The sequence below is a fragment of the Nicotiana attenuata genome, chromosome 1 (genome assembly GCF_001879085.1).
Source record: "Nicotiana attenuata strain UT chromosome 1, NIATTr2, whole genome shotgun sequence".
Classification (NCBI taxonomy): Eukaryota; Viridiplantae; Streptophyta; class Magnoliopsida; order Solanales; family Solanaceae; genus Nicotiana; species Nicotiana attenuata.
In genome coordinates, this window is record NC_031989.1 from 6,609,252 (window position 1) to 6,615,343 (window position 6,092).

A 6,092-nucleotide genomic window follows, 5' to 3' on the forward strand; every position below is an offset into this window, starting at 1 on the left:
TTGTATATATATATATATATATATATATATATATATATATATATATATATATATATATATATATAATAAATTTAAGTAGCTAATTTTATAGTCGGTTTGGTTCGGTTTTTTTCGATTAAAATCAAAACCAAATCAAATTTGATCGATTTTTAAAATTCAAAACCAAAACCAAACCTAAAAAGTGTCCTTTTGTTTGGTCGGTTGGTTCGGTTTTTCGGACACCCCTACTGGGGTTCCCCGACAAAATTTTAGTTCCACCTAATATATATATATAATAATAAATTATATATTATATATATATATATATATATATATATATATATATATATTATATATATCATTACTATTATATAAGAAGGATAAGGAGTGTATGGTCAACATGCCTGCTTGGCACATCAAGGCGTTTCGGTAACTTCACTTAAAATGAGCAATGTGATTGGCCAAAAGATAGATTACTGTAGCTGCCATATAAATCTTTGAGTGACTTGACCAAATTACCCCTTGCTTATTCTCATCATACATCACCATAGTTTCCAAAACTTTATTGAAGTGGTCCATCTGAGTCTTTGCTTTACACTTCCTATCATTTTGCAAGCGTAGAACCATTTGTATTGTACAACTTATTGAAGAAATGGCCCACTGAAGTTCTTATTTATACGTGAGTATTAGTTTGCACCTTAACAGTCATTTGAAACACTTAGTGAAAAATTTAGTTTAAGTGTACCAAATATAAAACTAAAGGTGAAAACTACATAAAAATACTTACAATTCTAATGATCTTTATACGTAGATTTACCTTTAAACTTAAACCTATAATTTACGTATCAACTTTTACGTCGAAGACTTTCGACTTTTATTTAGAGAAAATATAATTAAACGTACAAAGAAAGTACTTGAATGGAAAAAAACAATAGAATATTTGGCAATATGTATGAGTTTAACATAAATATCTTAAGATTAGATTATATTGTTAGTAGCTTTTATTCATTTACAGTTATAATGTGAATTCCATCTAACCATCATCAAAAAAGGTGAAAGGAATTTATTTGAAGTTGGAATTATATAAATTTAACTTTCGCCTTCTCACAAATTTATAATTAATCATGTCTAGCTTATTCTTTGGGCACTTGTAGTCTCAATTTTTTCCTTCTTAAACATGAACTTCATAATAAATAAAAAATATATTTTTATATTTTTTCAAAGTTTTTCCTTCGTAATAAAGAAAAATATATCTAACTTCAACATATTTATTTTTAAAATCTATTAAATTAAAATTAGAGTCCTTCTTTTGGTAAACAAGGGAAGCTCATGGTTTTAGATTAAAATTAATCTTTCATTTCTACCAATGTAAATTAATATTAATCCAACTTTAGCAATACTCATCTCTAAAATCTTATTAAAAAAAATAGTAGAACAAAATAGAATCCAACTTAACGTCAAAAAGAAAAATAATTAATGACCTTGCTTGTAAAGTTATTTTTCTAATTAATTTTTAAATAGCTTTAAAGGGTATATATATAGGCTTTTGAGGCATTATATGGTGTCTTACCAGTACATTTAGTAGCTTTTATGGACTTTTCTATGATCGACAATACATTTTATTTAGGCTAATTTAATTTGAAAAAAGTAATTAAGACTTTAAAAAAATCAAAAAGGCATTAATTAGTATTTTCCCAAATTATCCTTGAACCAATAAATAATCTACAAAATATGAATATATACAAAGAGTAATTTAAGAAGATATAAAGGATAACTTAATTCGATAACATTTTTATTAATGCTATTAAATGATTCTTTTAATGGTTATGTCAAAGCTTAGAAGTACTTATTTTGAACAAAAGTAGCATCGTCTAAGAAACTATCCATAACTATTTTAATAACTTGATATTTTAAGTAAAATTTTATATTACCGGTGCATATAAATTAAGTAGAAAATTTATACACATACTAATTAGCACAACCTAAACATAGTATTATTGGGCCCAATGCTTAAGCATAGTATTATTGGGTCCATGCTAAGCATGGGCCATCCTTACTAGTATATATATAAAGTTGGTCGACCAAGGGCAAAGTTGTCATTTCAACATCTCAGGCCAGTTCTTTTTTGATTGTCACTTTTCGGTCTCATTTTAGGCTCTTCGTCTCTCTCTCTCTCTCTCTCTCTCACACACACACAGTCTCTCTCAAACTCTCCGATCATTATTCGTCTAGAATTTTCTTTTGTTTCTAAACCGTAAAATTCGACTTTGATTTGTGGAATCTCAAACAAAAGTGGCGTTGCTTGAAATTTGAGTTCGATTTATTGAGTTCTTAACCAAGTATTTGAATGCTGAAATTGGGTTTCGCTTGCTCTGAAGGTCCAACTGCTTCAAAAAGGTAATTGATTAATTCAAGTGTTTGCATCTATTTTTTTGGTTATAAATTTGTAATTAAGCTTTTATTCTTTCTTGGGATTCTGTAATTTCACCAGGATTCTAAATTGGGATGTTAGAATAGTGTAAATAAACAAATCAGCATTATAATCAGATTCAAATAGTAGAGCTGCAGTAAAAACCGACATTACTGGTAACTCCGCCGCCCTAACGAATGGCTTCAGCAGAAAGGCCAAGTTTTTCGCTCCTTCATTCTATGAAGTTGTTGATACACGTATTCTTGCATATATAAACAAGTATGTTTAACAGTACTCATACCGTGTAGAAGTATTAGAAAATCCTTCCACGAAGATTAGGCACATATTTTACGTTCTCTTTCTGTTTTTGTTGTGCCAAGTATATTTAGAGGTAAACCGATCATTCATTTTATTTTTTATGCTCTTAGATATCCTGTTCTCTTATCTTTTGTATCAACACCTTCTTGGTGCTTCCAGTGATGAATACACCTTACGTGCATCAAATATAAAGCTTATTGTCAATGCGATGACTGTTTACAGATAGTATGAGCCTTTTAACTTTTTTGTTATGTCATTAGACAAGAAATATTAGTAATCAATCTTGAATTGGAGTTACTCGACTTATCTTGAATATAATTATGTGTGAGTTTATGATGTACCAATTTCAGGTGCATTAAGCATTAGCAAAAAGCATTAGCTGCTCGTGTTCTTACCTTTTTAGTATAAAAAGTAGCTAAAAAGTGTTGAATGCAAAAGATTTGGTTGTGCTTGTTACATCTAACTTTATTTTGTTTATCTGATGATATTTGAAAATCAATGACTTCTAAACATATGGTACAGTTTTCACATTCTTTTTTGGTTATAACATTCTTGTGAATTCCTTTTCTTGACAAAAGATAAAGGCATGAAGCCACTTCTTTTCATTTAATTCTGTGTTAGTTAAACTGAATGTGGACAGAAATCCTAATTTTGAGTTGTTGAATAGGATTGTTTCTATACAACTGTGCTTTTAAATAATTTTTTGATTTCTCGGGCTTACATGTATGTTCTTTTAGGAGATGGTTGCTTTGGTTAGATGATGTTTAAAAAAACAGTTGAGGTTCTGTAAAGAATGGGGGCAAACTTTTGGAGTTCCAAATGGATTCAATAAAGGCCATAATGCAAGATATTAAGGCTGACATTTCAGTGTTTAATGCAATAGCTTTTGATGCAATAAATAAAATGTGTTTCATTCGATCTTTGGATGTTTGAATGCTTTCACATGATATTTTTTCTAATCTTTGAGTGTTTGAGTTAATAATATTGATAATAAGGCCAATGTGTTAATTAGTTAAGCTCATCTTGTAACAATAATGTGAGATAACATGTGAAGTTTAACTTGAATGTCGTTGATGTTTTAGGCACACTAATAGATTAACTATTTGATTATATAGCACGTCCACTTGATTGAGATTCTAAGGATTGCTTGGGAGAAGAGCATTGAGATTAGAATACACAGGAATTTATGCTACTTACCTTTAAAAAAAGGAAAAAAGAAAAAGATAATATATCAGCATTTGAATAGTTTTTTTCTCCTGTTTTTGCATGCCTATATTGTACTAGCACTCTGCTCTAATCTTATTCTTCTTTTGATAGTTTGAATGGTTTTACCAGTCTTCAACTATGATCGAAGCAGTTTCCCGTTCAAGATGATATTTATTTTTTCACCAGTTGTTAATAGTGGTCCTCTTTTTTAAAGGAACTGCCCAGCTTGGTTTTGAGTGGAAATGGTTATATATGCTCAAACACGATTACATAAGAAAGAGAACTTTGAGCCTACCTTCTCCGAAACAATGTACCGCCACCCAATTCTTAAAATCTAAGATCACGAAGAACTCCATTTACATTAGCTCTGTACAACCTTATCATTCCTAACTTAGACATGTATTCTTGTTATTAGTTTTTAAAAATAGTATATCCTTTTTGCTGTTTAGACCTGAAAGATGATAATTGCAAGCAATTTATCCATCCTTAACCGCCCTTTAACCTCTTCAGGCAGCTCCCTCCATCTATGTATAAAAATACCTCATTTTAGGGAGGTAAGAAGTTGATAAACTTTTCTTCCTTTTATATTCATTAATCTCACGAGCACAGTGACCATGGTAAAAGAAATTCAAATGGCCAATTGAAATTTTATTTACTTATTTAAATTTTGTTTACCAATCAAACTTTTGTATCTTATTAATTTTGAACTACTCATGAGAATGGGGTAAATGATAATGGCAACAAATCGAATTTTGCTAGAAAGGGTGTAACTTTTGACATATATTTCAGGAATGCATGTGCTATAGTCAAAGAGTGCAAGAGTAAGCCCTCCTAAAGTTGTTACACTCAAAATTTGGTAGACCTTTTAAATCTTGTCTGATTTTCTTTTTTCCCGCTTACTAAATATTGTAGGCCAATTGTTTCAATCCATTAAACTTTGAATTCTTGAATTGCATTAGCAAACTACTCTTTTAGCTGATACTTTTGAATGGTAATCTGCACCCAAAAAGAATAAAAAGAAGGGTGTATAATAGTTTCTACTCTATCACTTTTGCTTATCAGGATGTTTAATCCCTTTTATTGAGTAATGATTAAAAAGCTTAAGATATCTTTGGCCAGGATTTATTATGATCTGTGCTATACAGTAATGTATTTCTCAGAAGTTTGATATTTGGAACAGACAGAAAAGAATTTATGCAGAATCTGACAAGTGAAATTCTATTCCACCCAAAGTCTGTAGCACGAAGCTCTGAAAATTTTCTCCAGAGGTTCAGGCTCCCAAAACTGCCATGGTTCACCAAGTGAATTCTCTAGGAATGTCGATCTTGCTGTGATTGTTCTAAGATGAGATCTAGAAGTCTGAAAACGGTTTCTTTAAAGAACATTCTATGTGTTCCTTATGCGTCATGTTTTAGTGATACTTGCACAGTTTAAAAGCAACATGTCATCTTCATTTAATCTATTGCAAGATCCATTATCTTGAGTTTAAAATTTTTGTTTTTCAGTTAATTTTTCATTCCAGTTACTGTATTTGTATCTTTTGTTATTGGTAAAAAGAGGATAATTATATAAGAATAAGCTGCATTTAAGTTGCGTGATGCATTTTACGTTCTCTATTAAGTTCTTTTCTTTTTCCAGTGCACATATGCCAATTATTTGATGCTGACAACTCTAAATTGACCAGTACCTACGGAAAAAAATTAGGAGCGGAAAAGGCATATGCATAAAAAAAATATCAAAGCTGGCTTTGGGCCCGGGCTACTTATATCTAGTGATATGATATAAAAGATATTTGCACGTCCTTTATGAGATAATTAAAGCTAAAATCCTTATAATAAGCATTAAATGATAGTACATGGTTAAAATAGTAACTAATTAACATATTATAGTCAGGTATAACGATTCCTTTTATCTTCAGATATCTTCCATTAATTTTTCGTTAACTAATTCGCTCCAGAAAGTCTTAGAAAAGTTCTCTCCTGTCTTTTCTAGATTCAGACAATTGTACATTAATCTATGCATTAATTCTTTTCTATTGTTTTCTTATCTTTTATCGTAACGGCTATGGTTTTGAAAGAAACAAAATGAAGACTTTTTTTAATCTGAAGATGGTTATAGTTTCGAAATAATAAAAATTAGTTACTGATTAAACATCTTTCTTTAAGTACCATCAGATTCT

The 6,092-nt window shown here is 30.0% G+C and overlaps 1 long non-coding RNA gene across 2 annotated transcripts; it reads left to right on the forward strand.

The window, feature by feature from the left end:
- Positions 2,093 to 5,511, forward strand: LOC109230656. Of its 2 annotated transcripts, none has more exons than XR_002068700.1 (2): positions 2,093 to 2,376; positions 2,471 to 5,511. It is a non-coding gene; the product is annotated as an uncharacterized LOC109230656 (long non-coding RNA). The 2 variants fall into 2 exon arrangements; XR_002068701.1 differs by having other exon boundaries at positions 3,445 to 5,511.